The sequence below is a fragment of the Ornithorhynchus anatinus genome, chromosome 10 (assembly GCF_004115215.2).
Source record: "Ornithorhynchus anatinus isolate Pmale09 chromosome 10, mOrnAna1.pri.v4, whole genome shotgun sequence".
Classification (NCBI taxonomy): Eukaryota; Metazoa; Chordata; class Mammalia; order Monotremata; family Ornithorhynchidae; genus Ornithorhynchus; species Ornithorhynchus anatinus.
Genome location: NC_041737.1, coordinates 27,673,283 through 27,697,157, shown reverse-complemented (window position 1 = coordinate 27,697,157; position 23,875 = coordinate 27,673,283). Strand labels below are relative to the sequence as shown.

At 38.9% G+C, this 23,875-nt stretch overlaps 1 long non-coding RNA gene across 1 annotated transcript; it reads left to right on the top strand.

The window, feature by feature from the left end:
- Positions 1-2,387: 2,387 nt before the first annotated feature.
- On the top strand, positions 2,388-23,299 carry LOC120638647. Its single transcript, XR_005660437.1, has 3 exons — positions 2,388-2,508; positions 18,384-18,500; positions 23,219-23,299. It is a non-coding gene; the product is annotated as an uncharacterized LOC120638647 (long non-coding RNA).
- Positions 23,300-23,875: the final 576 nt, after the last annotated feature.

The window sequence follows — 23,875 nt, the reverse complement described above, 5'->3', positions numbered from 1 at the left end:
AATTTGATAAATGCTCTCCTGTTCATATCTGGCCTAGCCTTAGCATCGTGGAGTCTGCTTAGAATAGTATTATTCTTGTCAGGAAAAAATATAATAGTTGGTAGAACTTGAGTAGATTGATCAGAAACTTCATTTTAACTCTGGGAGTGCATTGTTAATGTTCTTCTGCAATTGGTGCAGTAGGACTCAGCAGTAATATTCAAATTCTTCAAATCTCACTGTCAGATGATGATATAATCAACAGTGCCACTGTTTAGATGTTGGTTCAATCTTTTGTGTCCCTTTTTTTTTTTTAATCCAAGGCTGGTAATTATGAGGTGATGTTTAGTACATTTGATGAGCAGGAGTAAATCATTATTGTTTAGCTTTTTAATCCTATGTAGTTCAGTGACATCTGTTTATGTTTTAATATCACTGCTTATAGGTGCTTGGGAGGGAGAAAGAAAGTCTGTGCTAGAGAATAGGGAAAGGGAGGACAAGTGGAAGGCTGCGATAGAGAGAGCCCCAAAATGTGGAAAGAGATTTACTTACATTGCAAATGTGGGAAGCTGAGTGCAAATCACTTCATCAAAAAGAGGTTTTCACCAGAACTTTAAGAAACATAGAATCAAACTCCTTCTTTTTCAGAGTGAGCCTTGTTGCTCAGAAACCCGGGGTCTACCAAACAGCGCTTCTGCCTCTTCAGCCACTGAGTAGTCATTGTTGGGGACCACATACTTTTGTGAGATTTTTATTTAGGTTTAATCATCTTGAATTAACATGTGCCTGAATTGTTTCCCAGTAGTGGTGATGGGGTACAGTGAGCACCCACATTTGTTTTCTCACTTCAACCATCAGCACACAAAGCAACATGTCAAATTATGGTAAAGAGTGGCATTCATGGTCAAGGTGGGATAAAATATCCCTGAATGCCTATCTTTGTACAGACCTCTGTTATTTATGTAATTGCTAAGTGTGACACTCTCTTGGTAATACTCATTAGGTTCTTTATATATAGTTTGTACAGTTCTCCTCGAGATTTTTTTTTCCATTGTATATGTGCCTTTGGTTGTTGGCTGTAAATATAATACTTTGAGGTTTGCCTATTCTAATCTCTATTCACATTTATCAAATGATTTTTCTATTATATCAAAGGTATGTTGAATTTTGTACCAATTTTCTCAAAAATCAACAACCTCCCCCCAAATCCCATCCAATTTGGCTACTCTCAATTCCTTCATTTTGATAAAAGTATTGATTAGTGCCCACCCAAGGACCCATCCCTATGGTACACTATTCACTATACCCCACTAGGCTGACATCGGATCACTGATAACTAGCATTTGGGTGTGACCCTTGAATTGGCTTGTCTCCCACCTAACAATAGTTCGATCAAGACTGTTCCTTCCTTTACCCTAGAAAGTAATTAAATTGGTGCAGTGCAATTTGCTCTTCAAAACATACATTCCCAACTTTCTTGTATTTTATGCTGTTTTAAGTGGTTTCAAATTGACTTGTCGATGATTTATTTTAGTATCATTCCAGGTATTGACTAGTCTGTAATTACCAAGGTCAACTTGTTTTCCTTTTCTAAGGCAGACACAGCACTAGCTCCTTCCAACCTCAGGGACTTTCTTATCTGTCATTCATTAACAGCTTTCTGATAAAACATCCATCATCAATTCCCATGGTATTCTTGGTTGAATATCCATAGGACCTGATTCCTGGAAAATATCCAGTGATTGTTAGGTGCTCTTTAACTTTTCTCCTTTTGTTGTCGGATTTTCTTTTGCACCTCACTATTCATAATTTCTCTGGTTGCCAGATCACATTTGATCTTTCTCAAAAACTCCAGATGTGAGCAAAGTTAAAAGCTTACCCCATTTTTACTTTCCTGCCTGCCTGAATCAAACCATTTTATCTCATTTATCTCATTTTCCTTTTCCACATCACACAATTCAAGACTATTCCTTTTATATAATCCTAGCTTTTTTTTTACAATTTTATTCCCCCATACCTTGCAATTAATAGCCATAACTCCTTAATGATATCTACTTTTTGCAGCTTTCACATTTGTCCTTCTTCTCTCTTAGTAAGTTTTGGCATCTTGTTTCCTCTCTGATATTCCTGCACAGGAGTATAACAGGTTTGTGAGCTTGCAAATCTATTTGTTCAAATATTCCACTCTTTCCATTCTTTCCATCAGATTCTTGGATGGCAAAGCGTCGTTCAGATGATTGAATAATGAACAAGCAAGAAGCTTAGTAAAAACACTGAAGCAGGGTGATAAGAGCAAGAATTCCCAACTGACTCTGTGCGATGAATGATTGTGATGCTCTCTTACATACCACAGAACCTTAAGTGCTGTGATGCCATAGTAGGTCAGATGAGAACGACTCCAAAATCAGAGATACTCTTGGTTTATTTTGAAATGTTTGTTCATACTGTTGATCCATAACACAGCAAATCAGGCAATTCAAGTGCATGTTCCGCATAGGCTGGATAAATCTGAAGAAATGATTTACACAGGTAAGCAGCCCAGGACATTGGTGCTAAGGGTACCAAGGTGGCAGCCAGACTGTTCAGTAGCACACTGGGAGCTACTAGTAGCTCAGAAACCCTATTTAGGAGCACATGGACCACAGTGAATGGGGTGATGAAAAGAAAGGGTGAAACTAAAATTTCCTATCTCATTTGAGGACCAGGACTAATGGACCATAATTTTGCTCATAAAAAAAAGGGGAAACTAAGACTTAATACATACCAAGAAAATAGTGATTGTAATGAGTAACAACACTACCCATCATTGAGAGCAGTAGTTGTCCCCTAAGGAGCAGGGCAAACAAGCTAGCAAATATGGAGTTGATATCATAGCACTAAGAAAAAACAAGACAACAAAAAGTAAAGCAGCTCATAGAAGAAGTTGTACAAGACGTTCTTTTCTGGAGTACAGAGCTCTTCACACAGCAAGCATTAATAATAATAATAGTAATAATTATAACAGTATTTAAGTGGTCAGTGTCCCAGACACTGAGAAGCAGCAGGACATAGTAGATAGAGCACAGGCCTGGGAGTTAGAAGATCATGGATTCTAATCCCAGCTCTGCCATTTGTCTGCAATGTGGCCTTGGGCAAGTCACTTAACTTCTCTGTCCCTCAGTTACCTCATATGTAAAGTGATATTGAGATTGTGAGTCCCACATGGGACAAGGGACTGTGTCCAACCTGATTTGCTTGTATCCACCCCAATGCTCAGTACAGTGCCTGGCATAGAATACTTAACAACTACCATAATAATTATTATTATTACTAAGCACAGGGCTGGATACACGCACATGGTGTTGGACACAGTCCCACAATAACTCAACTTAATATTGAGCTCCATGGAAGCTGATGACCTTGGACGTATTGGTAACAGACAAGGGGCTTTGTGACTCCATCCAGGGGTCTGAATAATTCTTGCCTTCCAATCAACTAGGACAGAGTTAATTTTAACCTGTTCTATAGAAGAATTGGGAGAAAAGGCACACTGAGTCTTCATTTGTTGACTGGTGTTAGCTAGGTTTTAGTAAATAATATAATCCTTGTCCACTAAAGAGAAAGCTGGCAGGACAATTGCTTTATTGTGAAATGAATTTTAGCTAAAATATCTATGATCACCCTTAAACACTTAACACAGTGGTAGGCTACGAGCTCGTGGTAGACAGGAAATTTGCCTACCAACTCTGTTGCGTAGTACTCTCCCTAGCAATTAATAAAGTGGTCTGCATACATACAGCAAGTGCTCGATATGTCAGTTGACTAAATATTGAAATATATCTACTGTAAAAGTACTCTTAATCAGCTTTATTCTGAATTCAGTATGCAGAACACTGTTCCATCCTGTAATGCTCCTACAAAGTACCTCCACTTGGTGCAAGACAGCTTCCTTTGTTTCAGTATTTGGTAAATTGAATATATTTGCTTCAGCTTTTTAAATTAAATTATTGAAGGCTGGAGTGTACTGATTGTCTTTCATGCAATAGTAGTATGTCATCTTTGGGATTTTATGGCATCTTTATGGTCTTTTAATTTCTTGAAATGGCAAAAGCATAACTTTGCAGTGAGGAGTGAAGAAGATACCGTAATGTATCCAGGCTGTTGTTCTAGAGATCAATCACTCAAAGTAAGTATAAGACTCCATCTGCCTAACACATTTGAGGCCGTTCAGCTGATACGTGCAATATGTTTGATGTTAATTTAATGTGATGTGTAAATTTAATAATAATAATAATGTTGGTATTTGTTAAGCGCTTACTATGTGCTGAGCACTGTTCTAAGCGCTGAGGTAGACACAGGGGAATCAGGTTGTCCCATGTGGGGCTCACAGTCTTAATCCCCATTTTACAGATGAGGTAACTGAGGCACCGAGAAGTTAAGTGACTTGCCCAAAGTCACACAGCTGATAAGTGGCCGAGCTGGGATTTGAACCCATGACCTCTGACTCCAAAGCCCGGGCTCTTTCCACTGAGCCACGCTGCTTCTATTATGTTGGAGCCCAGAGTAGGAGAAACACATTTCTCCAGAAGCCCACTTTTTTGGGTTAGAAAAATGGCTTATTTATTGGCTCCTGTTGTTTCAATCTAGTTTGTTCAGTATTAAGACTGAGTCTCACTTTCATTAAACAAAGTAATTAGTGATTAGAGGGATTCAGTGATGGAAGTGCCACTGTATACATTAATGGGTTTTCATTGTCAATAGCATCACGGTTGATGTAAAGGAAAAGAGGTAGAGAGATTAATGGGAAGCTATCCAACCTTCAGAGATGATGCTCGTGTATAGAAAGTAATGTCAAAACATTGTCCTACCAATCACCCACATAGCCCTCTGCGCTCTTTATAATAGTGCTAGAAGACAAAGATTGTTTAAGGACCTGGGTGGACTGATAGAAAAAGAACCGTGAGATGAGTGCTTAATATGTTGGATGAGATTTAAGTGTTGAATAGCAATGTCCTGTTGCTAGTCCCACCCTCAGCTCATAATTAGACTGTGGGCCTCATGTTGGACAGTGCCTTTGTATCTACTCCAGATTCTAGTACAGTGCTTGGCACTTAATAAATGTTCTACAAATACTAGAATTATTAATTACCAACAGCATTTTCACCATCACAAATATAAGACAGACTTTCTGGAAGCATCTAAACTCTCAACCAAAATGACTTACTGATTATCTTTTTTTAGGCAATAGGACTTGAAATAAAGAAAAAAATGATTACTGCAGCATACAAATGCTGACTTCTGGATTGACCATGGTCTCAATATACTACAATTGATTGGTAGCATTTTATCCAATGCATTAAAAATGACAAATCCTAAATAATGAGGACATCTGCAATAACAACTTCATGGTACCCAAATTCATGCATCAGCAAAATGGGGATAAAATATCTGTTCTCTTTCCTTCTGGACCAGGTGTGATCCAATTATCTTGAATCAACCCCAGCACTCAATTTCACTCTGTGACAACTTTAGAGCAGTTGTATTAGAACTAGGAAGTCCAGCTGTTTAGCAGAGAGTGAGTGCAATCTTATTAATAATAATGATAATACAATTTTAAGGGCTTATGTGCTGAGTTCTGGGGTCAATACAAAATAATTGATTTATTGAGGGATTACTCTGCAGAGCACTGTACTAAGTGCTGGGGAGAGTACAATGCAACTGAGTTGGTAGACACATTCCTTGCCAACAGGGAACTTTGAGTCTATCAATCAACTTACTGCATGCAGAGTAATTCAGCAAAATTAGCAGACATGTCCCCTATCCATAATGTGCTTTCAGTTTAGGGAGGAGACAGACATTAGTATGAATTAAGTAATTTATAATATATAATTTAACCATATGTACATAAATACTGTGGGTTTGGGGTGAATATCAAACATTCAAAGGTCATAGATTGAACTGCACAATCTAGAGGGGAGACAGACATTAAAATGAATTATGAGTATGTACATAAATTCTGTGGATCTGAGGGTGGGATCAATAGTGAGAACTTCAGGAGTACAAATCCAAGTGCTTAAGCAAAACAGAAGGGAGAGGGAGTATGGGAAATAAGGGCTTATTCAGGAAATTATCTGATCAACCAACCATATTCATTGAGTGCTTCCCATGTACAGAGCACTCTAGTAAGTGGTTGGGAGAGTACAATGTAACAGAGTTGATAGATACATTGGGGAGGCCTCTTGAGGAGATGTAATTTATTAGGATTTTGAAAGTGGGAGAGGTGGTGGTCTGTTGAAGGGTAAGGAAGTTCCAGGCTGGAGGAAGGAGATGGTCAGCATTTCAGTTGTGAGGTAGATTAGATTGAGGTACAATAAATAGGCTGGAATTACAGGAGTAAAGTATGTGGGTCAGTTTGCAGTAGGAAGTCAGGAAGGTGAGGTAGGAATGAAGAGAGCTGATTGAGTGCTGTAAAGCCAATGGTAAAAAAAAAAAGTTTCTGTTTCAATTTGGATAGTGGATAAATAACCACTGGGAGTTCTTGAGAAGGGGAAAAACTTATAGTAGAAAAATCATATGGGTAGCAGAGTGAAGTAAGGATGATTGGGAGCAACAGGAGGCAGGGAGGACTAAAGGAAACTGATGCCGGTCAAGGCAGGATATGATAAGTGCTTGGATCAGCATGGTAGCAGTTTGGTTGAGGAAGAAAGAACTTTCATAGGAATCAGAATACCTTTTTCCAGCTATAAAAGTGTTAAACTCTTGTAAATAAAAGGTATGAATTTACATAAGTTACCAAAAATATCACAAGGTTCATAGATAGAACTGTAAGAAGAAAGAAGGATGGACAGTGATGAGGACTAATGGAGAAAGTGGGGTAGAGTTGGGTGGAGTTGATTATAAATCTTGGCACAAAAGTCTGAAGTGTTCCTAATCAGTTATGGTACTAACAAAGATCTGTGAAGCCTCCAAAACATAACGTTTCTTCTAGAAGGGGCCTGGCAATCTTCCAGAAAGAAGCAGCTTATACCAGCTGTATTTGGTCAAGTGTTTCATATTTCGTATTTCCCTTAGTGTGAAAAGGAAGGTTATCTTGTCTACAGATAATTACTTTCTTCTATCAGCTGTGTCAGCTGTGTGACTGTGGGTAAGTCACTTAACTTCTCTGTGCCTCAGTTCCCTCATCTGTAAAATGGGGATTAAAAGTGTGTGAGCCCCACGTGGGACAACCTGATTCCCCTGTGTCTACCCCAGCGCTTAGAACAGTGCTCTGCACATAGTAAGCGCTTAACAAATACCAACATTATTATTATTATTATTATTATTCTTCTATAGTGGATGAAGTTTTAGATCACAGAAAAGTGGTGATGAATTTATAAATAGCAGTGTTTTTGGAAGCTTTCAGCTTCTATTAAGGGAAAAGGTAAGTAGCAATCAGCTTTTTTTCATTTTATGAAAACAGTAGCATATAATGGTATTTCTGCAAACCAATAGACTGTAAAATTACTTTGTGTCAATGTATGTAATTCAGGGAAACAAACTGTATTCTTTGTGATTTTTAGTGACAAATCCCTGTATTATCCTACTGAAAGAGCGTGGCATTTTCATTTAACGTCACTCAAATGTAATCAGCTAATTGTGCCTTAGGAAATAAAGAAAAACAAACAAATTAAAAATAGCAAATACATCTTTTGTAATTAATGACAAAGGAAACTATATTTAGACATGCTTTTCAGTATAGTACTATAGTCTTTTCTAATCCAGAAAATTTACTGGTGAATTAAGGAATCAGTGGAATAATTCACAATAATTTCAAACATCCAAGGGCACCAGAAACACGGAATTTCATAAACATGATCACAAATGTCATCAGTGATTTCTGGTCTACATATTTTGACCAAGAAGCAGCCACCCAGTAAGTGTAGACTCAGATTTTTCAATATTAACAACATAACTCTTTTATTAGTGGGTGAGGGTAAGACAGTTTGAAATCCTTTCCTTTCTTATGTCATCATTTCCTGCTGATTTCCTGCTATACCTGGAGCTGGAACATACTCAATGCATTTTAATTTCTGTGGAGCCAATGTGACATTATAGAGTTGCTCCTGTTTTGAAGAGTGGCTCGTAAAACAATATTCTAACTGGGCCTCGACGAATAGTAAGGGTTTCCTGGAAGCCTTTAAAATCATAAATTAATATTCCTATCATTTGTATCCATTCCATCCACCCGTATTTTATTACTGCTCTTTTTCAACTAGGCAACAAGAGTAGACATGGTGAAGGTGATGTTGATAAAAATGCTGCGTTGATCCCACCCCATCCAGACCCAATGGATCACCAAGGATGGGAATATAAGTGACAGAAAATGTAAACCCTGTACTGCTGTGTTTCCATCCAATTTATCTCATGATCAACTGCTCAAATCTGGATTTTTAAAAATGAAAAACATAACTAGAATTGAAGTTTATTGACTACCCTATCATTCTCTCCTTTTATTCATTTAAGCTTCCTGAGTAAGGTCATGAAAGTTGACCTTTGAAGTGTAAAATCATTACAAAAAGTTACCAAAGGCAAAGTGATATACCTGATTACCATAGTTCATTCTGGTGTCCTATAAATAATAAAAAGGTATTTGTTATGATCTGAATAATTTACCTGTCCTGAGCCATAAGGAGCCTGAAATCTTGCTGTTGCTATTGATTCCAAGATGGCTTGGCACAACTTGTGCTACAAAATGTTAATCAAGTGAAATCAGTCAAGATGATCTAATAAAAGAGCAGTTTATAGTGGCTACCAATCGATCATCATCATAGCTTATATAAGTCTTCTGATCTTCCAACCTGTGAGTAGAGCAAGGAAAGAGAGAGGAGGGCCTTCGGTTAAGCTCTGAAGGAGGAAGGGATTCATTCAATGACTCAAGGTCCCTTATTGATTGATTCAAGCACTCAGGGCCTGGTTAATAGAGCACAGAAATGGGAGTCAAAAGGACTTGAGTTCTAATCCCAGTTCCACCACTTGTCTTCTCGGTGACCTTGGAAAAGTTGCTTAAGTTCTTTGTGTCTGTTTACCTCATATGTAAAATGGGGATTAATGTGCTTCGATTCAGGATGGAGTCACAGGTCTCCTACCCTTGCTGGTAACCTGACCATGGGTGGAGTAGCCCCCATAGTTCCACTGGGGCAAGGACAAAGAAAAGTGGCCTCTTTATCCTTGGGTCCAGTGGTGGAAACCATGCTTGTGATTCCCCAGCAGAAACCTTCCAGAGATAGACTGGGAATATTTTTAAAACAGTAACATTTTGAAATGAGGTATGCCCATTAGAGTCTGATGCCATTCAAATGTAAATGTATGCTAATTATAAAGTTTTTCAGAAAGATGGCATCCTTAGCTAGATCTACAGTTATCTGTCAGTAAGAACCACTCTTCTTGGGCATCATTGGTTTTATATAGCTCCTTATATCATGTCCAATTTTTCATTGATTTACAGAAATATGTCCAAAGGTGCCATTTCAAATTTTTCTGCCAATTGCTACACATCCATTAATAGTTCAGTTAGCATCAGGCTTTTAAGAAACTGCCTCAGAGTTTTGTGCTTTGAAATGAAAGGAATCAGGATAATTTGGATAAATCTAAAGGGGTTCCAGATGTTGTTTAGTTTTATATGTATATAATTAGACTATGCTTTTTCTTCATTAAAAAACAAGAATAAAGTTGTTTTTGTCACTTAGAAACAACAAAAACTCAAAATAACCAAGTTTATTATCTTTATATAGAACTTAAATTTCACATTTCTCTAATCCATTTTGAAAAAATATACCCCTTAAGATAAACAGCTTTATTACCAGGCTTTTGAATCAAATATATATGTATTCAGATATATATTTTTGATTCAGAAAGGTCTGTCACCTAACTTGAAGACAATTTCCATCCAAAAGTCTTCTCTTTATATCTTTTCCATGTGAAACATTGGGTTTCCATACTCGAGGGCAATTTTCTTGGATATAGTATTGTATTGAAAAAAATATGCCTCGAGGACACTCAACTGTTCTATTGAAGTCAGAGTAACTTAGATGATAAGAATCAAAAACAGTATATGAAGAACTACACTATATGGGCCCCAGGAAATTTTTTGAATAAATGTGAATCTAAAACTTTGAAATGAAAGTGATACCAAGTTTGATGTGAACATTATGCAGTACTTTACCTGTTATGTTCCATTCTGTATATACGATTATCAATCCTGCTACCAGATGGCAGAAACACTAAAAGTTAAATAGTTTGAATTTCATCCCCAGTGGAGCTATCTTCAAAAAGAAGCCAAGTTTCTGCCCCGCTTCTCCTCATTATTATTATTACTACTATTATTATTATTATTATTTAATAATATCACATCCAAGCACTATTCTAAGCTATGGGGTAAATACAAGTTAATCAACTTGGATCTAGTCCCTTTCCTACTTGGGACTCACAGGTATTGAATCCCCATTTTACAGTTGAAAAACTGAGACACAGAGAAGTGAAATGACTTCCCCAAGGTCACTCAGCAAACAATTAGCAGAGCTGGTATTAGAACTCAGGTCTCTCTGACTCCCAGGTCTGTGCTCTTTCCACTAGGCTATGGTGCTTCTACTGGTCTAGGACCTCACTTCAACATATACTCTTGCCAGGAAACCCTGATTTTCTAGCTCTAGTGTGCATTATCAGGGGCTGTGTTCTGGCTCCCCACTATAATCAGCCCTAGGCTTCAGCTCTGATCCTCCTTTCCCTACATCAGTCTCCCTACAGTATATAGTCTGTTGGCCCGGATACTGCTTTTCAGCAATGCACTGTGTGCACTGGCCACACACCTCACTCCTCTAATATCAACCTTCTCACTATACCTCATCCTCATCTTTCTCTCCATTGCCTCTTGCTTGCATTCTCCTTCCTTCCTGGAACTCCCTACCCTTCTCATCTGACAGAACATCTTACTCCCCAATTTCAAAACCTTACCACAATCACTCCTTCTATCCACCTGGATTACCACCTCAGCCTCCTTGGTGACCTCCCAGCCTCCTGTTGTTCCCCACCCCATCCATATTTCACTCTGCTGCATGGATCGTTTTTCTACAGGAATGTTCAGAACATGTCACTCTGCTCCTTAAGAAACTCTAGTGTTTCCCCGCCACCTCCTTATAAAACAAAAGCTTCTCCCATTGGTGTTAAAGCACTCCACCACTTTGCACCCTCCTACCTCGCTGTGCTTCTCTCTTTCCACAATCTAGCCCACACACTTTGCTCTTCTAGACCTAACCTTCTCACTGTGCCTTGATCTTGCCGCCAACCCCTAGCCAACGTCCTGCTTTTGGCCTGGAATATCCTCCCTCCCTCAAATCCAACAGACAATTACTATGAGCTGTAAGTTCAAATCCCAGTTCTACCTGCTGAGTCTATGTCATTTGTAGATCTTTGATTGAAGAACCATCTGGGAATTTCTGAGAGATAGATGAGCCCCATAGGAATCTTGAAAGCATAATTGGCTAATGTGGGTGGCAAAGATTCCAATAGCTATCAGAACAACTGCCTGCTAGGTAATGGCACTCCAACCCTAGCAACAGCACAATGTTATGGTATGCATTAGCTATAAATGGGCCCTGCACATAAAAAAAAAATCTCTTTATCTCTGTTTTGTAATGTGTTGCAACCCTGATACATAGCTTAATTGTTGCATTCAATGACCTAGAGGGAACATCAGTCAATCATACTAATTTAGTTCTTACGGTATACTGACCACTGCACTAAGCACTTGGGAGAGTGAATACAACAACAAACAAATGCATTCACTGCCTCCAACGAGCTTAAAGCCTGGGGGGGAGACAGACATTAATATGAATGAATGAATTACAGATATGTATATAAGTGCTCAGAGGCTGGATGGGAGATGAATAAAGGGAGCAAATCAGGGTGATGCAGAAGGGAGTAGGAAAAGAAGAAAGGAGGGTTTAGTCAGAGAAGACCTCTTGGAGGGATGGTCTTGAAGGTGGGAAGAGTAATTGTAGTATTAGGGCATTCCAGGCCAGAGGCATGATGTAATAGGTCGGCTTCAAAACTCTACATCAACTAGGCCCCTCCTACCTCACTTCCCTTCTCTCCTTCTGCAGCCCACACCATACACTCCGCTCCTCTGCTGCTAACCTCCTCACGGTCCCATGTTCGTGCCTGTCCTGCTGTCGATCCCTGGCCCACATTCTGCCACTGACATGGAATGCCCACCCTCCTCAGATCCACCAAACTAACTCTCTTCCCCTCTTCAAAGCCCTACTGAAAGCTCACCTCCTCCAGAAGGCCTTCCCAGACTGAAACCTCCCTTTCCTTCTGCTCCTTCTCCCCTCCCCATTCCCTAAACTCCCGGCCTCTGCTGTTAATAATGTAATAATAATAATGTTGGTATTTGTTAAGCGCTTACTATGTGCAGAGCACTGTTCTAAGCGCTGGGGTAAACACAGGGGAATCAGGTTGTCCCACGTGGGGCTCACAGTCTTAATCCCCATTTTACAGATGAGGGAACTGAGGCACAGAGAAGTTAAGTGACTTGCCCACAGTCACCCAGCTGACAAGTGGCAGAGCCGGGATTCGAACTCATGAGCCCTGACTCCAAAGCCCGTGCTCTTTCCACTGCGCCACGCTGCTGCTGCTGCTTCTATTCCCTTTTCCTTTCCCCACAGCACTTGTGCATATTTGTATATAATATTTATTACTCTATTTTGTTAATGATATGTATATATGATTCTATATATCTTGATGATATTGACGCCAGACGACTTGTTTTGTTTTGAGAAGTATCGTGGCAGGGTGGAAAGAGCCTGGGCTTGGGAGTCAGAGATCATGGGTTCAAATCCCGGCTCTGCCACTTGTCAGCTGTGTGACTGTGGGCAAGTCACTTAACTTCTCTGTGCTTCAGTTACCTCATCTGTAAAATGGGGATTAACTGTGAGCCTCGCGTGGGACAACCTGATTACCCTGTATCTACCCCAGTGCTTAGAACAGTGTTCTGCACATAGTAAGCGCTTAACAAATACCAACATTATTATTATTTTGTTGTCTGTCTCCCCCTTTTAGACTGTGAGCTTGTTGTTGGGCAGGGATTGTCTCTGTTGACAAATTTTACATTCCAAGCGCTTAGTACAGTGCTCTGCACATAGTAAGCGCTCATTAAATATGATTGAATGAATGAAAGATAGACAAGATCAAGGTACAGTGAGAAGGTTAGCATTAGAGGAACCAAATGTATGGGCTGGGTTGTTGTAGGAGAGTAAGGAAGTGAGGTAGAAAGGGGTAAGGTGATTGAGTTGCTTTAAAGTTAATGGTGAGGAGTTCGTCTGTTTGATATGGAAGTGGGTGGGAAACCTCTGGAGTTTCCTGAAGAGTGGGAAAACATGGCCTGAACATTTTGGTAGAAAAATGATCCAGGCAGCAGAGCCTGGACTGGAGTTGGGAGTGGCAGGAGACAGGGAGGTCAACAAGGAGGCTGATGCAGTAATCAAGGTGGGATAGGATAAGTGACTGGAATAACATAACTGGAAGGAAGTAGAGAGTGTAAGTAATACTTGGCAATCCATTAAGAGAAGCAGTGTGGCTTAGTGGAATGATTATGGGCTTGGGAGTCAGAGGTCTTGGGTTCTAATGACGGCTCCACCACTATCAGCTGACTGACTTTGGGCAAATCACTTAACTTCTGTGTGCCTTGGTTACCTTATCTGCAAAATGGGAATTAAGACTGTGAGTCCCAGTGGGACAACCTGATTATCCTGTATCTACCCTAGCGCTTAGAACAATGCTTGCCACATAGTAAGTGCTTAACAAATACCATCATTATTATTGGAACCAGAGTCAATCAATTCCTCTGTGCACGTTTTCAAGGCTGTTCCTATCCATTTTTCCCAATGGGAGATTCCATCCATTTTGTGGCACAACACTTTAGTCTGTCTGAGCAAGGTCAGGAAAGGCCATGGATAGGGTTTGTTATAGCACTGGCCCAGATTCACAAACCAAAGTGAGCTTCTGTGTCCTGATTTTATAGGGAACAGAAAAAAATTTGGCATCTGTTCAAGTCTTTGTTTATGACTGGATGTTAAGGAAAATCGAACTGGCAATGGAAAATGAAGTGCTACATCAACAATTTCATTCTTCTTTTAGCCTCTTCTTTTTTTCAGAACACTTGGGAATCAAGAGCCTTGCTACTGCTCCTGAGTGGTTGATTTAATATAAAACTCCATAGCCATCCTACAAATGAGGAGGGAAGCCAGAAATGTATCTTTAGAGTTTCCCCATCTGAAATCACCAATCTATTAAATATTTCCAATAAAAATTAAATGTCACAGGAAATAATTTGCAGTTATACAGTAGATATAATAATACAATTAATGATATTAATGTCCACATGATTAATGCAGCTTTTTCTGGCCTCTACTCAATTCTGCTCCCCTGCTTTGCTTCTTCTGTCAAAACTATACAGTTTCTCAGTTCACTCATGATGGAGCAGTTTTATTGTAGTCCATTCTTCTTATATGTATCCCCCCAAAAAGGTGTTGTGACAAAAATCACTTTAGTGAACTGACAGACTAACACGATCTCACTATGTGCTATCTGTTCTAGCAACCTGAGGTTGTATGGCCTGTAAACAGTAGCTATCTTTTACTCACTTGCTCACCCTCTTTCTTTATCAGTTTCTCCCTCTCCTGTTGTTGTAATTTTAGTTTGAAGATGATGCATGCCACTGAAACATCTGTGTTTGTAAATGGGGTTGATGATTCTGAAACTTGAGTGATTATCTTTTCACATTGTGATAACATAAAGACTACTCCTTGATGACATGTTGCATTTGTTACCTCAGTGTCAGTCCAGTGAAGAAAAAATCTCCAGTGCAAGGTAAAACTGATACATTGGAAATTCATCTGTTCGAGTAAACACATGGTATAGGTAGTTTTCTGAAAGTAGACCTCTATTGTTGTGGCAGTTCAGGCATTTATTGTTTTTATTTATGTCAACTCAACATCCCTGCACAGTACATTGGACTAAACATTATCAGGAACTAAAGAAAAATAACATTTGAAATGTGGTATTTTGACTGATCCTCCATATAGTCAAATCTATTTGCATAATCTAATCCATTGCTTATCTACCTTGCTCTTCATTGATATTGCTTTATTTTTGCCAGAATAATTAATGTGGCAAAATAATTAGTATGTGAATGACCTTGCTTTTGAAGAGATTGAATGGGGGGTGGAAATGCTAATTAAAATACTGTGTAAAATAATTACTGCAATTGCTCTTTGCTAACCTATAAAATGTTTCAACCAATAAGTTTAAATTACTAGAAAGGTGGAAGAGCACTTCAAAATTTAAATTACCTTCATTTATCGTATTTAAAAAAATAGATTGATCTCTTTAGCTGGGGAAGGGATTGATCTCTTTAGCTGGGGAAGGGAAGCAAGTGATGGCAGATTTAAAAATCCTGAGACCACATCTAAGTGAAGCCCAGGGATAAGCAATTATGCAATTAATTTTAATGATTTAGACAAATGTAAGGAAAATTAAGATAATAATAATCGGCTAGATTCCTATTTTGACTCCTGAAACATTAGACTTCTTCCGTATCAATGAATCTTGTTCTCATATTAACTATATCAGCAGAAAAAAATTACAATTAAGTTTTGGTTAATAGATCTGATCAGTAGGCCAAATAGCTTTAAATGCAGTGGACTGCAGAAATTCCTGCCAAGTCACTTTCAGGACAGTCTAGACAGTAATATATATAATATCAGTGCCAAACTGTAACAGTCTCAATTCAATAGAAATTAATTCTACTTTCTTTGAGTTACAAAGACCTGACAAAAGCAAAACAAAAAAACCTGTTATCCCTGTGAGAAATTCATGGTATTGTGGAGAGATTTTTTCAGCGACTATATTTCATTTGGTCATGATTAGGGTCAGCAGATATCATTCATCCTGATGGAATCAAAGTATATTTTTGGCTTTTGAATGATTTTAATTATTTGCAAATGCACTCCTAACTTAGACCAGAAAACTAATTTTTCAGAAAATTACAAACTTTAAAAGAAAGTTAGATTCTTAATAGCAAATTGATAAATGGGAAATTTCACAGTGCCCTGTTTATCTTCCCCATGAAATTGTAAGCTTCTAAAAGCAAAGATTGTTATTTCCCAACCATCATGTTCACCTCACTCTGAACATAGTAGGCAGTCAAAAAATAGTGGTGGTGATCATGATTATCAATTAAACTATAGTATTTAATTGAAAACCCACCCTTTGCAGAGCACTGTACTAAACTCTTGGGAAATTATATTGTCACTACCTCAATGTTGAGCTCAGTGCTTGGTACAGGGTAAAGACTTAAATACGAAAATTAAAGTAGCATCATTACAGTAACATTAGTAGTCATGAGGTGCCTTATGGACTTTAACCTTAAGGATCTTACAGTCTAGCTGGGAGTGGTAATAAATATTATTCTGCAGTTGCCTAAATGACTTGCCTGTTGAGGCAAATTTTATAATTTAGAGACTCACTGTAATCTGTAATGAAACCAGTGCATGTTTAAAGGGAGTTAAATGACTGAAGGGAAATATGTATTTTTGTTTTAAAAATCACTATTTTTTCTACTAGGCACTTAGTGAATTTGAATCAGTAAAAATTGTGCTCCTGAAGATATTACATACAACTTCTGTTAAAGCTTAAAGGTCAGAGTGGGATTTGTGCTCTTCCAAGTACAGCATTGCTATGGGTCCAAATGTTTAACATTCTGATTCTATTATACCTTGATCAAATGAACTTAGAAATGAAATTCATTTGGCCAATTTACCATAAATTGTCAAGTAGAATTTGTTTTCACAAAAGAGATGGAGTGATTTTTTTTTTTTCCTTCCACAGTTTAAAGCCCATCATCCTAGATAATGCTGATATTATTTCATGTTCTCCACCCTAGTCATCTTCCACTGATAGGTCTAAATACAACATATACATCTAGTTATTTAACAGATTGGGAAGCTTAGTAAAAGCCATGTTGAGTGTCAACACATGGTTTGCACAATTCACTCTTTTCAAGTATTTTGTCAAACAATCTGATTCACAGGAAATATACATAGGAAAATGTTGAATCTTGGAGAAGATTTGAAGTTAGTCATTTAAATATCAGATATGTTATGTCTAGAATTGTCTCTGGGAATCAGTGGTTAAAATCCTAATGTTTGATTTTTTAATTGAAAGTCAATTCTCCCACAGTTCTTCCTTTTTTGAAGAACCCTGCATTAAGAAACATTCCGCTCCAAACAAAAACTCCTCACTCTAGGCTTCCAGGCTTTCCATCACCTTGCCCCCTTCCTACCTCTCCTCCCTTCTCTCTTTCTACTACCCACCCCACACGCTCCACTCCTCTGCCACCCACCTCCTCACCGTCCCTCGGTCTCGCCTATCCCACCGTCGACCCCTGGGCCACGTCCTCCCGCGGTCCTGGAATGCCCTCCCTCCTCACCTCAGCCAAACTAATTCTCTTCCCCTCTTCAAAACCCTACTTAAAACTCACCTCCTCCAAGAGGCCTTCCCAGACTGAGCTCCCCCTTCTCCCTCTACTCCCTCTACCGCCCCCCCCTTCACCACTCCACAGCTAAACCCTCTTTTCCCCCCATTTCCTCTGCCCCTCCCCCTCTCCCTTCCCATCCCCTTAGGACTGTACTCGTCTGCTCAACTGTATATATTTTCATTACCCTATTTATTTTGTTAATGAAATGTACATCGCCTTGATTCTATTTAGTTGCCATTGTATTTACGAGATGTTCTTCCCCTTGACTCTATTTATTGCCATTGTTCTTGTCTGCCTGTCTTCCCCGATTAGACTGTAAGCCTGTCCAATGGCAGGGACTGTCTCTATCTGTTGCCGACTTGTTCATTCCAAGCGCTTAGTACAGTGCTCTGCACATAGTAAGTGCTCAATAAATACTATTGAATGAATGAATGAATGAACTCATGCCTTAACACCATTCCATTGGATTTTTTTGTAATCTATCAAAAAATGTAGTGGAAAAACACATTGCAGGATTTGTAAAAATAAATTTATAAACTTTCACAAGTCAAGAGATCCTTCAGGCGAGACTAAAAAGACAGTGTCTTTTCAAACATGAACAAATTGCGAATGTAGGTGTTTCTTGTATTGATACTCACACTGGTGGTATTTGCTAACTCTTTTGAACCTGGTATTAGTATCCAGGGGTGAAGAATCACAATGAAAGTGGTTGAATGTTTAATGAAACTTCATTCACTTACCTTCATATATCAATTATGGGTTTTAAACGCCTTATCTTCATGGCTCAAAAATAATAATGATTATTATGGAAATTAAGTGCTTACTAAGTTAAATAAGCTCCCCATCTTTTCAGATAAATTTTTCTATCCCAGCAACGGACACTGAAACAACCTTGGTACAGTATACAATTGGTTCCCGGCCCAAGACACCTTTGAAATTGGATCAAGAGAATGGAAGAAACAAAAAGAAGGTACACCATGAGAGAGTTGGTACACACGGCATAGAGGATAAAGCGTGGGTCTGGGGTTCTGAAGATCATTGATACTAATCCTGGCTCTGCCACTTGTCCCCTCTGTGACCTTCGGCAAGTCACTTAACTTCTGTCTTGGCACATAATAAACGCTCAACAAATACTATTATTATTATTATTATTATTATTATTCTATGTGCCTCAGTTACCTCATTTCTAAAATCGGGATGAAGATGGTGAGTCCCATGTGGGAAAACATGATTACCTTGTTTCTACCCCAATTGTTAGAACAGTGCTTGATACATAGTAAGTGCTTAATACTATCAATATTATTATTATTACACCAATGTGGGCATTAGAACGTGGAAGCACAGTAGGAAGCAGTAAAGTTTCATACTTCACCATCATTTTCTAGTACACAGTGGGCCATACCAGACCCTAGCCCTTCCTCAAAACCAGAAATAGTCATTCTTGTACTTAGAGTGTACCCAACTCTTACTCCAAGAGTTTGATTAGTGATGGGGTAGCCTTAAGGACGAGGAAACAGCCCAGGGAGGTCCAGAGCTGTGGATGCAATCTGGTTTAACTAAGTAATTGGAAATGCCTCTAAGACTAAACTAGTTTGGGAGTGTGGCAGATGCTTTAAGTCCCCATACTCAGGAGATGGAAAGGGGACCCAGAAGATTTACTCCAAGTACCCTCCTTGCCTCCTGTCTCTCCTTATTCCAGTCATATTTTTACTCTGCTGCTGGATCATTTTTATAAAAAATGTTCAGTCTACATCTTCCCCACTCCTCAAGAATCTCCAGTGGTTGCCCGATCCACCTACACATTTAACTGCTTACTGTAAGCTTCAAAGCAGTCAATCAACTTAACATCTCCTATCTTATCTCTCTGATATCCTATTACAGCCCAGTCTGCAGTCTTATTGTTCCTTTGCTCCCCTACCCAACTCACTATGCCCCTATCTCATCTATCTTGTCACTGACTCTTGCCACATTTTCCCTCTGGCCTGGAACTCCTTCCTCCTTCTCCATATCTACCAGACCACCACTTTCTCCATCTTCAAAGCCTTAACATCACATCACTTCCAAGAGACCTTCTCCGATTAAGTTCTTTTCCCCAAATCACTCTCCATTCTTCATCATCTGTGCATTTGGATCCATACCCTTTAGGCTTTTGCTATTCACTCCACCTAAAGCCCCATAGCACTTAAGTAAATATTTGTATATAATTTATTAATATTAACATCTCCTCCTCTAGACTATACCTCATTGTGTGCATATCTACCAACTCTTGTATTTTACTCTCCCAAGTGCTTAATACAGTGCTCAGCACAAAGTGCTCAATAAATGCTACTGATTGATTGAAGGGAGTTAGAGAAGAGTAAGTAAAGGCAGTGTATGTATCAAAGCTGTTCCAGGAGTTTGGACAGGGATGGTAGAAGGGAGATGGAGCTACAGGTGAAGTGGTGCAGTGGAGTACAAAGAAAACATTTTTAGGATAGGGAAGAGATTGATGTGTTTGAAACTAGAGGAGGAGAAGCATTAGAATGAAGATGGTAGTCAGGGAAAAAGAGTCAGTTCATGGATTTTCAGAAGGTAGATAATGGAGTGTTGGCTGTGTCAATAGAATGGGCCAATTTAAAAAATGATAGCTCTTGAGATGAGAGTAAAAATAGATTAGGAGAAGATTTAGGGGAGCTCAGACCTTAAGTTTTCAATTTTGTCAATTAAGTTGTTAGCAAAGCTATCAGGGACAAGCGAGAAGGAGGTAGGGGCACTGTGAGTTAGAGGTAGGGAAGCGTACTGGGGGTAGTGTTTCTGGAGGCCGATGATGAAGAATAATGTTGCTGAGTGGAAGATAGGGCCGGAGGTATAGTAAGTAAGAATGACTTTGAAATGGCTGACGTCGTCCTGATGCTTGGAATTCCACCAACAGTGCTCTGGGGTATGAGGACAGGACTGAGGAAGGTAGTGTGGACATTTTTGAGTAGTGGAGCTGGGATTAGAAATCAGGTCCTCTGACTCCCAGACCCATGCTTTCTCCACTAGGCCATGCTGCTTCCCATCAAAAGGAGTTGAACCACTCTTCACCTGCCATTGACCTGCCGTGAAATGTGATGTTACCTGGCAGAGGGGTCAGGATGGGAGATTGACCAAGGGGTTTGGGAATGAGGGAGTTGTTTGTTAGAGGGTTGAGTTTAGGGTGTGGATGTGAGCAAGAGACAGAGGTTAAGAAGAGAGTCCTAAAGGGAGATGAGGTATTCTGAGTGGATTCAGAGATTGTAGGCCTCTGTGGGGAGAGAGAACAGTCTCCCTCCCTACCCGTTATGGTTATCTATACACTATCTCTAAACATCTAAGTACTCATCCCTTCACTTCAGCCCACAGTGTGAAGATACATTTCTTTAAACTTGTTTGCTTCCCTCTACCTATAATTTACTTGTTATCTGGCTCCCTGCTAGATTACCAGGTCCTTGAGGGCAGGGGTCATGTGTACTAATTGTATTTGTATTCACCCAAGCTCTTACTATAGTAATCTGAGCAGAGTAGATACTTAGTAGCTATTATGGATTAATTTATTGCTAAAAAGAAATGAAATCTGCCCTTCCCTGCCTTTCTATTTCTTACTTGCCTGGTTTTTTACAAGAGTGTATGTTAATGCCACAACTTTGTCTAAGGTTTTATGATGAAAAAATGTTTTGAGAAGAAATAAACCAGCTCATAAAGAGTCGTCACAAAACTGTTCTCAGTGAAACATTTCATCAAGATATGCCTTTAAAACCTCACACTGAGAGGAAGTTCTGACATGAGGTTGGCTTGCTTCCACAGGCACATAAAAAATGTGGCCCTTGTCTCTCACATTGGGCCATTCAAATATCTAAGGTAGGGGATCTAATCATTCATCTAATAGCTCTGAAGTACTTGCTGCTGCAGCAGCCTTAGGCCCTCACCAGAACCTGGATACCATTGGGAATCAACCTAAGAAAGGCTGATTTCTTGGGTGCTCTTTGCTGTTGCTGTTCCTCCAACTGCTTTCAGCATTGTCATGGGTCTAACACTGTTTCTGAATCATGGGATCTGCCTTAAAGAAGCTATACTATTCAATATCTCAAATTATTTTGGGTTCATTTGATTGGCCATTATACTGATAAGTGAAAGAGATGGTAAAATAAATTCATATGACACAATAGAGTGGAAATTATATGCCCAACATGAGAGAGATGAGATGAATACAGAACTGCATTGGACTCATTAGAAAACCGTATTCGAATATCACAGAGACAGGCAGAAGAAGAAAAGGAAAATAAAGACCTGGCTAAGAATAGGTAAATACAATGCAAAATTATGGGAGTCAAGAAAATTTCTAAGATGAAGCCCCAAAGAAAGATATTTTCAGTTTCCCAAACTATAGTTGCATTGTGTTGAATCATATAATCTTAATTTTCAAGACGAATGCTAAAAAGATCTGAGAACTCCAGTGGGAGTAAATTTCTGTGCTAAATGTGCATTTAAAACCCTACTACCTGTCTCTTCTTCCTTTCTCTGAGTCAACAGGGCATTGTCTCATTCTGTCTCTATTATTACCCCTCCTACATTGAGCTCTGGGTGTGTATACTTATTATTTTGCCCCCTTCTTATTATCCTTACCATGTATCTTTTTTTAATTGTAGCATTCTATTTTTTCCTTTAGTAACTCAATTAGACTTCCTACACTATAAGATTGTATATAATGAACCTTGCCTCTATATCACATCATTGTAATGTTTCCTAACGTTTTTAACTTGTCACATTACTTAAATTTCTCTTCTGGCACTTAAACTTGGGGTCCTATGTCTTTATATTGTCTTCTGGAATCTGAACTATTTTAGCTTTGTTCTTTAGCCTAAACCAAACTGTAAATAATTCTTTATTTAATATATGTAGGCAGGTGGGTCCATAATGTCAATTGTATTTATTGAGCACTTTGTGCAGAGCACTATACTAAACATTTGGGAGAGTACAGTATAACAGTAAACAGTCGCATTCCCAATGTTTTGCAACCTAGAACTAATGTTTTCATAAAAAAGATGCTTGCAAACTTACTAACAGCATTGACGGATAAAGCTACCACAAAAGGTTGTAGAAATTCCCTCATGGAATATAAAGCTATTAAAAGATATAAATTTGGAACCAAGGATCCAGACCAGATGACCTCTAAGGCTCTTTGATTTTTTATTATTATTATTCTGTGGGACAGTGAAGACAATATATTTCAAAAGTTGGAGATCAAATGAAGATTTAGATAGAATTTATCACTAAAAATCACAAACTGCTAATGACACAGCAAAGAATTAATGTTTCCAGTGGATTTTTTTAAGGTTGAAGTTCAGTAACATCTGCCACTGAAAAATCAAGCCTCACTTTGTGTCGCAGAACTATAAATGTGGTTTGGAGAAGTAGTGAGGAATCTTTTTGGTGTGCTCAGCCTAGGTCAGATGATAAATAAAGTTCTGTGTGCAAGCTCTACAGTTAGCTATTTAAGGGAGAAACAGAGAACTATAAATTGTGATGATTAATTTTAGATAATAAACAAACAGAATATAACAACTTAAATTCAGTCTTAATAGTTTATGCAGATGATAGAGGATTTTCACAGAGGATGAATAGATAAATATTGGAATTGGTTACTGTGTAACTTGCAGAACCTTCCTTGTTGGTTGTATTTTATAACAGGACGGATTTGAATATCCCTGGTTTTATAAGGTCCTCTTGGATTTGTGCAAGACAGGAGATTAAGAAGAGAGTCCAAAAAGGGGATGGGTAAGTGGATAAACATTGAAGCACTCACTCTTCCATTTCAGCCCACAGCATATGATACAACATGCTAAGTCCTAGACTAAGAGCTGGATAGTAATATGAAAACTAACAGGATACCAGAGGGTCACAATGGAGATGAAATGATATTAAACTAGGCCAATATGATCCAACAGATAGTTCTGATTCCCAGGGGTTTTTTCATCTCCGTTCTCATGGACGTTGTTAAATTCAGTAAAGAGGGTGGAGTTGAGGTTGTGGATTTGTACATGGATTGAAGGCGGGTTGGGTATGGAGACCAAATGGTCCATGATGGCTAGGGATAATTGGAGAAGGCCAAGTGATCTGAAATTTCTGTAGGGGACCAGGACAATTTGTGGGGAGGGCGTATGTGGGAGAGAAGGCTGGTGAGGAGGTTGAGGATTTGAGTTTATTATTTAGAAATTTTTAAGTGATTAGAGGTGATGAAATCAAGTCTGTGTCTAAGTTGGTGAGGTGGAGTTGGAGCAAGAGATCAGAGGAGTTGAGGAGTGAAAAGAAGTGGGTAGCAGAAGGTCAATGGAGTATCCTCACCTC